General features: G+C 52.9%; 2 protein-coding genes across 5 annotated transcripts in view; both read left to right on the top strand.

Moving 5' to 3' along the window:
• LOC126873503 (transcription factor 12-like) overlaps positions 1-10,960 on the top strand; it is a 358,169-nt gene that overhangs the window by 281,943 nt on the left and 65,266 nt on the right. The gene's annotated exons all lie outside the window — the stretch shown is intronic.
• LOC126873497 (zinc finger protein 853-like) overlaps positions 1-10,960 on the top strand; it is a 61,633-nt gene that overhangs the window by 3,937 nt on the left and 46,736 nt on the right. The window lies entirely within an intron of this gene.

Below are 10,960 nucleotides of genomic sequence, written 5' to 3'. Positions count from 1 at the left end.
TTTCGTTAGTTTGTTTATCGCAGCGCCTAGCATGCTCTACGTGCGTGTATGTGCTTCTCTGTATGGATTTATTAATTTTCCTTTAATCTTAACGTTAAAAGATCCGTCGCTTGCTAAGAAATCGTCTGGCAGCTCATCGCCTGCTCAACGAACGGCGCGACGCCTCGATCGTCGATAAAATGTTGACCGCCGTGGCGGTTCGAGATCGATCCAGCGATTCTTACGAGAAGATCGCGGACGGTGGATTTTTACGGACAAGATCCGTAGGTAGATGACCGAGCGTCTCGGCCAACGGTACCTCGCAGCTCGCGGGACAATACCGCGTTTAATTGTTCCATACGCGTATTCCACGCACGATGCAACCGATTTAATGGGACACTCAGTCGCGATCGATAGTACGAGTCTCCGCGTATATGGCGTTGTCCTTTTACGAGGCACAACCGAAATGAAGGGAAAGGAAGCACCGCTAACGAGCCGTGAATCGAGTTCGTCTATCCGTTCGAAAGAACTCGAAAGAACGAGATGCCCGGAGGTTGAGGGGGAGGGAGGGGGGAGGGAGGGGGAGAGAGAGAGAAAGCGTGAGAGAGAGAGGAGGAGGAGGAGAAAGGAGAAAGCCACGAAGAACATAGGGATGGAGAAGGGGATGGCGGGGAAGAGTAAAAAGAGAAGCGGCTCGTGCAAAACTTTTAAATTCTCGTCCCGAGTACGAAAGCAACAATTTGTTTCGCTAAGTAGCTGTGGCGCTCTTTTGTTTTTCCGACTTCTTTTATTCTCGCTAACTGCGGCGGGATGAATGGTGTGGTGGCGGCGAGGTGGTTCGGTAGCGCGGCGATTCCACTCCCTCGTCCATCGCCACCTTGAAAGCGACTCGCGAGCCCGGCCGAGGCGAAACTTTCGGAAAATCGCAAAAACGCCGCACGATGGCGAAGTTTTCACGTTTTGCCGGGATTTAATTAAAACATTCGCTTCCTTTGTGGCGCTCCGTAACGGCGAATCTTCGATGGAGGAGCGTGGCCGCCGGGGCTCGTGACAAAATGTTAAAAGCGACGCGCACACTTAATTGACTCTCGTTGCTCTCCGCCATTTTCCAGAGGCGGAAACGCGCCGATGATTCTCACGGCATCTGTCGCCTTTTGCACGCCTTTTTCACGCTCGTTCCACGTCGATCGTTCGATTCCGAAACGATCGGTCGTGCACGAGCAAAGCGGAGCCCCGGACGCGACACGACCACGATTATTAACCGTGGCCGCGTCAACGAAATAAACCCGTTGCCCGTTACGAATCGTGGGAAAACAAAGGGTGCGGAAGAAGATGGAAAGTCGAAAACATTAATGCGTCGCGACGTTGTACAAACACTCGTCGCCGAGTGTTTCTCATGGTTGTCGATCGGGGCGTAGAGAACGTAGCCGACGATGGAGAAAGCGGTTTTTGTTCTTTCACTGGCTCGAAAATTAAAATCCAATTATTTCGACACCTCTGCGCGACCCTTTCGGCGATACAAATGAATTTTTTGCGTCGGCTCTTTCTCTCCAAATCTCTGCTTCACCCCACCTTCAAACCGGTTCGACATCGGAGCGTAACGTAACGCAGCCGCGGGCCTACCCTTGACCAGATCCAGCGTCCCGATTTTCAATCGACGACAGCTGCCAGAACCGGAACTGCGCCACGGGCGCAAGAAGAAGATGACGAAAAAAAAAAAAAAAGGGTGGAGGCTTCAAGAGACTATGAACGCTCGGATCGATACTCGCAGAATCGTCTCTGACGCACGAGACGCGTGCTACGATTAGACCGCGACTAGGCGACGCAAGCAGAAGACAATTACGCTACCCATAACGCCATACATTCGAGTCTGCTTAACCTTTCTATCGTTCGAAAGAAAATTCCACGAGGATAACCGCGTTTCGCGCAGGTACCAAAAACAAAAAGAGCCTTTCTCACGTTCGGTTTCACCGTCCCCTTGAGCGTAACTTATTTTTTTACCTTCAACCCCGAAGAGGCTCCATCGTATTATTTAAATAACGGTGTTCACGCGCGTGCCATTGTTTCGCTAACCCTTCTACTATTACGAAAAGGCGCGGTGTGGCGAGGGGCGAGCGACGGGGGGCGAGGGGCGAGGGGGAGGGAAGAGGAGAGGGGAGGGGGGCGAGAAAGCTTTCTGTTCCAAGTCGAAGAAGAAAACTCGGAGGATGAAAGATAGAAGGGCGGGAAGAGGGAAGAACTTCCGTGCCGCGTAGCCGTTATGGCGAAGGCAAAATTACGACATCTCAAGTCCAGGGGCAACCATACCTTCTGCCCGTTCAGTACGTACAAAGTTTCCTGGCTTTTCAGTAATTTTCTATGATTTTCAGATCGCATGATCGCTAACAATAACGCCGGCCCCGTGCCGGCTGTTAAGATCCTTCTAATCGAATTGTTCGATCTTCGGTGAAACTGTAGACGAGAGTCGCAGACCAACGGTAAGAGAAAGAACGGCAAATAGCTAAATTTCGAAGAAACCCAAGCCGTAGAAGCCGGTCGGCTTACGAAAGTACAGTTCGATGCTCCATCTCTCGCACTACCTTTCGTTCCATTTCCTCGCGAATCTCGTTTATTCGACAAACCGAACGGTCGGACAAACTGGCAAAAATCGGTCGGATATAGCGCGAGTCGCGAGGTCACGAGACGTCCAAGCAACGTTGCCTCGCGATGACAGATATCTTGTCAAAAGCGTGGCCGCCCAAAGCGAAGGAGAAAGGTACGCGTTACAAAGTCGTGTGCCGGCCGAACGTTCTGTACGCGTCGCGTACGGCTCGTTCTTCCTCTTCTTTTTTTCTCTCCTTCCTCGTCATTCGCTCGCTCGCGCGGTTCCGCCATGACCTACCCCAAGCGCGGTCGGCGAAAGAAAAAGAACGAGTAAAGGGGAGAGGGAGAAGGGGCGAGAGCGGGCGAACCGAGAGAAAAAGAGTGAAAGAGAGAGAGAGAGAGAGGGAGAGGGAGAGTGAGAGTGAGAGGGAGGGAGGGAGCGAGAGTGGAAGAGAGCGAGGGAGGGAGAACCGGAGAACGAGAGAAGAGGAAAGAAGTCGCGCGCCCACACACGGCTGGCAAAGTTGCAACGTGGATGACCAGGAGAAGAGTTGGCCGCGGTAACGAACGAGCGAGATGGAACAGTACGGGGCAAGCAGAGGGGCGAATGGGAGGGGGCGAGGTGCAATGGAATAGAGTTTATTCTTTGTGTCGCGCGTATGGCTACGCGCTTTTTTTTTATCGTTCGTTGACTCCGCTCCGTTCTGCAGTCGCGTTCACCACATCGCTCGCCACGATAAGATTACGCTCACAGGGGCGGTCATGCGCGATATTCGCGCGCTCCGAAAGATCCGCACGTTTTTCCTCCCAGAGGATTTTCATTTCCAGCTCGATCGCGCTCCCAAATTCCATCTCTCTCCGGATCGGCATCTCGGCCTATCCGAGCTTGCTGGAAGCTGTCGCTTTCTCGCGAATCCAACGCTATACCGTGTAACGCGACTCGCTCGTCGCCTACTATTTCGATCTGACGCGATAGACGCGATAGACGCGATAGGATCGATCGATCGATCGCAGTCTGTGCCATCTTCGTAGAGCAACAAAGGTCCGTCCGTCCGTCCGTCCGTCCGTCATGTACCAGATATTTTCTGAAATTCACTCTGCCCGTCCTCGTGCTGTACGTTCAGCTTCCATAACCGAGCGTTTCTTAACCAACAGAGTCACCCTGTAGAATACCCAACTTATTAAACAACCGTTATCCTACGTGCCACTGGTAATTATTGCAAACTCGAAACGTGACGCGTACGCAACAGCCATTAATTCGTGCGCTGGCTGGTTCTACTCGAATGCAAAACACCGGGCACCGTAATAGCCGATGCAAGAAGGCAGGATCTAAAGGAGGGCAGGGCGGGGAAAGAAATTTCATCGAAGAGCGGAGAAAGAACAGCGGGGAAAATGGAGAGGAAAATGCAAAACGGCGAAAACCAAGAGAGAGACGTGGGTCTGCGCGGAGTTGAGAAATCTCGGCGGCCGGTCACGAGAGAGACCGCGCGCGTATCCCAGAACCTTTCCTCTCCTCTGGTTGGAGCTGCCGCGGCAAAAGATCGTTGCCCTTCTAAATATAAGTTTGCAAAATCGAACAGCAAAACTGCGGAGTTTTGCCGTGGTCTGTGCGGCTCTGTGTGTATATTGCCGCTAGATCAGACCCCTTCTTCTTCTTCTTCTTCTTCTTCTCCTCCTCCTTCTTCTTCTTCTTCTTCTTCTTCTTCTTCTTCTACTACTACTACTACTACTTCTTCTTCTTCTTCTTCCTCCTCCTCTTCTTCCTCTTCTTCGTCTTCTTCTTCTTCATCCTCTTCATCGTCCTCCTCTTCTTCTTCGCCTTCTTCTTCTTCTTCTTCTTCTTCTTCTCCTCCTCCTCCTCCTCCTCCTCCTCCTCCGCCTTCCTCTTCTTCTGCCGAGCTGCCCGTCGCACTCGCGCTCGCGCTCCTCTTTCCAGCGCGTCGCCTGGTCCTCCTCCGCCGCAGCGTATCCTCCATCGGCACTCTCCTACTCCCTCGAATCTTTGCCCATATCTACCACCTTCTTCGGATCCCCTCTTCAACTCCCTCCGACACCGATCCCCACTGCAGCTTCGTGACCTCGAAGGCCTGCGAATCCGCTCTTTCGTTCGCGTCGACTTTCGGACAAAATTCGTCTGGCTCCCCTGAACGTAGTCGTAGGTCAGGATCCAGTCGCGTCACGGCTGTTTCGCGCCATGCGGCCAACCGCGGTGGATCCATCCGGAACCCCTTTTCCGGCCAGACGTGGATTCGCCTGTTCGCACTTTTTGGTCCTCGCCGCCACCGCAAAAATATGACAACCGTTTCAAACGTTTCCACGAGATTAGCTGCGACTTGAATCGATACGGTTCGTCGTTAATTTTCTCCTTGATTTTTCTGACTCTTCTTCCTTGACTCTTCCGCTTTGATTTTTCGCTACTCCTGTCAAATATTCAGTCCTGAAAATTGCACATTTCGGGATACGGCTGCAGTTTCTCCGATATCACAAATCGTTCGTGTCCGTGGGGCGTTTTCTCATCCTCGTGTACGAGCAAAGTAGTACAGGCAAAGTTTCGCGAAAAATTGAAACGAGAATAGGGGGATTTTCCTGCTAGCGACGCTTCTAAATGGCAGGTCGAACGCGAATTACGAGGCTCGTCAATTTCTAAAGCAGCGAGGAAAAGTAGTTTGTCCGTGGGGAATTAAACGAAGACGAAACGAGATTAAAGCCGTGCGAAAGATCTCGAGTAGGAAGCGAGAGAAACGAAGCTGGCAGAGACGACCGAGACCGACGAGCGAAACGGCAGAGATAAAAAAAATCCGACCGCGTGGAAAAAATAACCGAGCTGGAATCTGGGTCAGCGGGGCTGTGCAATCAGAATGTGCCAATGTCAGCCGCATAGATCGCAAGGCCAGCAAAATCGTGAGCAGTGAAAAAGTCTGTGCTCGATCGTGCATCGATCTTTGCGCGCCGATCGAAAAAATTCTGCCGTATCCGACGATTGTCGATAGAGGGGAAGGAGAGAGGTAAGAGGGCGGACACTGGATTCGCGAATTCACCGTCTAATCGTTCGATGCAAGAGTCCCGACCAGAAAATCCGCGACCCACGAGGAATTTCGAGCGCCCGTGTTTTTTTCTCGCCGAGTACGTTCATCCTATAAGGCGGATGAAAGAGCAAAGAGCGTTCACGGTGTGCACGTTGCAGCGGCGAGCGGTCGGCGTCATCGTCATCGTCATCTCGTGCATGCGTGGGTGAATAGCCTGGCCGGTCTCGAGCAATACAGACGAGACAGAGAGATTGGAAGAGAGAAGGCGAGCAAGCCGAGAGATCAGAATGAGAAGTTCCTGTAAAAGAAAGACGGCGAGTATCGCGCGGTAAAGGGGGGCAAAGAGGGGCAAAGAGGGGCAAAGAGGGGCAAAGGGGGGCAAAGGGGGCCCGCGAGAACGAAAGACGCTCGACGCGCGGCGTACCGACTCTACAGAATCGCCAAGCTTCTTTGCTGCGTTCGTTCATCCTTCGATTTTATTCCCTCCGAGGATGGATCGTCACATTTTCGTGTCGTCTTCCAACACCTTTGCCTCTGCAAGACGAGAAAACAACTTTGCCACGAACCATCGAGTATCGTTCGTCCTATTCAACGCGTCGCTTCATCTCGAAACGCGGTCCATCCGCCTACTATTGGTCTACTACTATTGTCGGTCGCCGTCCAACTCGACCAAGCTCGCATCCAACGATTTCGTAGACAGTTTAGCATCCAGAAGATCATCCCTGTTAGGTGCCGTGTAGATAAAACGTGTACGATCCGAGTTAGCGGGATGGCAAAGACGCAACCCCACTCCGAACTCTCGTGGATCCGCTCTGGTAGCTTCTCGAGGCAAGTATTCTACCTTCGGACCTTCGCGCCAGTGCCCCCCACCGGACGCTATCCAGCCAATCGGCCGCGAGGACGCCGGCGTGAAGCCTACGCGGCGGCGGGCAGGCCGATTCTCGCCGGCGCCCCAGCATTTTATACGGAAAAGACTCTTTAACGAAGCACAAGGTGCGCACGCACGACCAACTTCACGCGACACCACGCGCGCACCGCGTCACACGCACACGGGGAGGCGAGAGTGCGACGAAGACGAAGACGACGACGACGACGACGACGACGACCACGACGACCACGACGACCACGACGACGACGACGACCACGACTACGACCACGACAACCACGACGACTACGACCACGTCCACGATCACGACCACGACAACGACGACGGCCACGACGACGAGAACGACGACGACAACGACGACGACAACGACGACGACAACGACAACGACGACGACTACGACCCACGACCACGACCACGACCACGGCTTAAACGAAGACAACCGGTGACAAGGTTTTCCATATCCTCTTCTTCCCTCTTCCATCGTCCTTCTCCTTTCGACGTCGCATTTTTTAATCGTCGGCGAGTCAAGCAAGAACAAAGAACAACGACACCGAGAGAAATAGAGAGAAAGAGAGAAAGAGAGAAAGAGAGAAAGAGGGAAAGAGGAAAAGAGGGAAAGAGTAGGCGACAGAGAGAGAGAGAGAGAGAGAGAGAGAGGGGGTGGGGAGAGAGATCCGGAAAACGTGGAGATTCGAACTCGCTGGAAACTCGCCGGGACCGTAGGGGCCAAGAGGACCACGACAGAGGGAGAGACGACGATCTGTTGGATCTGAATCGTCGTCCGATGCACGGCGAGGTGGTCACCGAGGAGGAAGGAGGACCGTCAAAGTACCGAGACCCGAGGAAAAACCACGCAAGATGAGTGACAACGTGCGCGGCATTGACAGCTGACAGCGCGCGAGGAATTCTCTTCGTCTCTCGTGCGCCGCTCTCTCGGTGTATACGCGGCTCCTTTTCTCGTCCTGCGTCTCCTCTTCGTCTTCGATTCCAGTGTCCCCGCGAGTGTTCCCTTCTTGCTCCATTCGCACAGGCTCGCTCCCTTCGTTCCGCATCTTCTTCGTCATTCTCCTCCGCCCGTACTTCGCCGCCCCCACCAGTAAGCAACCGCGCCGCGAAGTGCCGAACGATGAACTCGGGCAACAGTGTGCCATATTTTGTGATCTTTTTACCTAGCTCCTACCACCGCGTTTTAACTGTGATCCACCTACTCTAGAGAACCGTGCACGAGAGGTAAGGAGACATACTTCTACTTGTAACCGCCGCGCCGACTACGTAGCCTAACCGAGACCGATGGATGGCGGGCGCGATGATCTGTTACGCGTCGGACAACGCGCAGTCCGTCTATCTGTCATAACCACTCGTCGTTCGGACTTTACACTCGCATGCTGAAAACTCGAACAAATCGACTCGAACAAAGCGAAGAAGAAATTCGAACCGTGCAGCAAACCTCGCAAACACGGTCTCGCCTGCCATCCACATGCGTCTCTCTGCTCGGTCGAGAGCCAACAACCGTCAGATTCCGTCAGATTCCGTCAGATTCCGCCGGAACCGTCCTTCCGCGGAACCGCGTACGCCGGTTACGCATTCCAGAACGAGGACGACGCGCTCCTTCGAGCGCGAAACACCGCCAACTGGATCGACTCGAAGTCAACGTATCTCGCGGGAGAAAGATCCTTTCGTCGTCTCCCCCAACGGGAGAAACGCGTGCACTTCTCGCGGCGCGTTCCACGCTGCCGCTCTCTCGAAATCCAACGCAGCTCCCTTCTCGTTTCACCGATACAAACAGGGTATTTCGTCGATCCCAGTCGTAGATTCGACGACAGTCCGCCTCTTCGCGCTAGGCTCCGCGTCTCTGCTCGAGCTTCGTCTATCTTCTCTCCAATATCCTATACACCGCTGTCGCTAAACCTATTTCGCCGATTCTACGCGGATAAGTACGTAGATTTAGTAGCTCGCTTATTTGTACTCGAATTGATAGAAGAAGAATCGATCGTTTCCCGAAACTCGATAGCATTTCCTCGTCGGAACGTGCCGGGACGTGCCGGGCCGTTGTTGCGAGACCAGCCGCGACCTACTCCAATCGAGCAACCGATCGACCTCCTGTAGATCGCTCGACACTTGCCAGTCGCCGCGAGAAACGTGTGCCCTGAACAGATTCGCGTACCTCTCTCCGGTGGACGTAGCTCGCCGGGGCATTTTTCATCGGGCTCGCGAGCCACGATCGCGCGAGGAAAGCGATTCTAAGATGGAGAAACACGGCATTTGCATGCGGTAGAGAGAAAACAGGCTGCCGCGCTGCTAGCAAGAGAGCAGATAAACGGAGAGAGATAACGAGTGTGTATGCAGATCGCGGCGAATCGTTCGAAGAAAATTCCTTTCGCCGGCAAAAAAGTCGACCCTTCGGTGTCGCGAGCCGTGGGAAATTTCGTTAGCGAAACGCTAGGGGACCGCCGTTTCGAGTCGCGCCCCGTGCAACAGCCCCCCCCCCCCCCTCCCGCCCGGGTTTCCTCCTTCGTCGACCATCGAATCTTCTCTTCTCTTCGTCACGCGCTAACAAATTTCTCGTATGAAAAATCGATTCTACCGACCAACACCTTTTCCCCGACCGAGTTCGCGTCGTTTTCTTTTTTTCTTTTTCTTCTTCTTCTCTCCTCTTTCCATTTTTTCTTCCTTTTCGAGTTCAACGACTCAGTGACCACGAGGTGGGACACGGGTTTGAGAAATGTCAAGAAATGCAAGCACCGTCGCGGAGCGGGTCGCAGAGTAAGGGGGAGGCAGAGGAGACGAATGAAAAGGGAAAGAGACGGAAAGCTGCAGAGGCTCGGATAGATAGAAAAGGAGGAAAAGGAGAAAGAGAAAGAACCGAGGAGAGCCACCAGACGTGGCAACGGCGCAAATGCAGAATGCACGCTGACATAAAACATACATATATGCAGGATGCAACGAGCAGCATCCAGCCTTCTCTTCTAGGAGTACTGTAAACGCTGTTCGACGTACCGTCAGTCGACGCAACTTTATTCCGAAACGCTGCAAACTCCCTTCGAGCAGTCTGCCTTCCTCTCGATACGTTTCGCCGCAATCCCACGTATATCGCTGTAATCGACGTATATTCCAAGCATAGAGGATGGCAACGTAACGCGCGGCCCGCCATTTCGCCGATTTTTGGATTTACAACACCGGAGACGAACGCCGTTCACGGTTAATCGTGGATCGCGGCTATCGTTCGTCTTTCTTTCTCTCATTGAGAAATCCTCGCTCTTCTCCGACTGTTCGACGACCGCCCAAACATTTTTAGGCATCCAACAATTAGCCAGAAATTGGCCGTTTCGCGAGACGCGTTTTATGTCATCGATCGAATCGTTTCCTACGGAGTCGTAACGCGTAATACGCGGTGGCGCGGTTTTTCCGTCTCGAGTTTATTTACACGCGGCTATAACCACGTGTTACAGAATATACACCCCGTATACCGCGTAGCGCGAGAAACGAGGTCGTTGACACGCGAGTTTGCAGATTTTTCAGCCGCTCGAAACATCCTACTCTACTTCGAGCGGCTCGATATTTTCGGCTTCGAACCCCTTTCTTTTATCTGCGGCCGTGACTGGCCCGAACGAGGGACGAAGAAAGGCAAGAGAGGGAACGAACGCATCGTGGCTGGTGAACCTGACCTCCGACAATACGCCGGCGTCGGCGGCATTCCGTCCAAGCCTCCGCGCGACTCAGCCTCTCTTTCTCTACCGAGCCATCGCGTGTTCGTTATTAAAATAAATTAAACTTCGCCAGAAAGATAGATAGAGAGATAGAGAGATACAGATAGTGATGAGAGAGAGAGAGAGAGAGAGAGAGAGAAAGATACTTTCGATACTCGCTTCGTTTTAAACGAGTCCATTTGGTGAACGCGGCACACGGACACGCGTTCGACGAAGAAAAGAAGAAGAAGAAAAAAAAGAAGAGGAAAACAGAGGAAAAGGAAAGAGAGACGAAATTTCACGAAAAATCGTGCCGGCCACGAAAACCGAAGGACATCTACTTCTTTATCCTTCGGTCGTGATTTGTACGCTGTTACGAGAATGCTTCAGGGTCGTCCCCAGTGTCGAGGATTCAGCAATCGGTCGGACACTCGGTCAAGGTTGCGCGATTATCGGCACGTTAATACCTTGCTGATCCACTGTGCAAACGTTCCAGCGATACCGAGAGCGTGCGCTTTTTATTGTTGACGGCTGAAACGTTCTCGTTTGCTCGCGTATCGCTCGCCGACGAATCGCGCGAAAACCTTTGCCAACTACTACAGATACACGTAATAAACGCCGTATCGTATGAGATATACCGGGTACGCGTACTTTGTATTTATTTGCAGGAAATATTCTGCTGGTGCGTAGAGTTAAAAACACGAACACAGGCTGTTCGTCCAACACGCGATACCGGACGATGGGAAACGAAAAGGCAGCGAAACGGGCGAAAGAAATTATACTCCACCGACTCCGCCAGT

Source organism: Bombus huntii, chromosome 14 (genome assembly GCF_024542735.1).
Source record: "Bombus huntii isolate Logan2020A chromosome 14, iyBomHunt1.1, whole genome shotgun sequence".
In the NCBI taxonomy this organism is placed as follows: Eukaryota; Metazoa; Arthropoda; class Insecta; order Hymenoptera; family Apidae; genus Bombus; species Bombus huntii.
The sequence above is the reverse complement of the archived record's forward strand: the minus strand, read 5'-3'. Positions and strand labels throughout refer to the sequence as shown.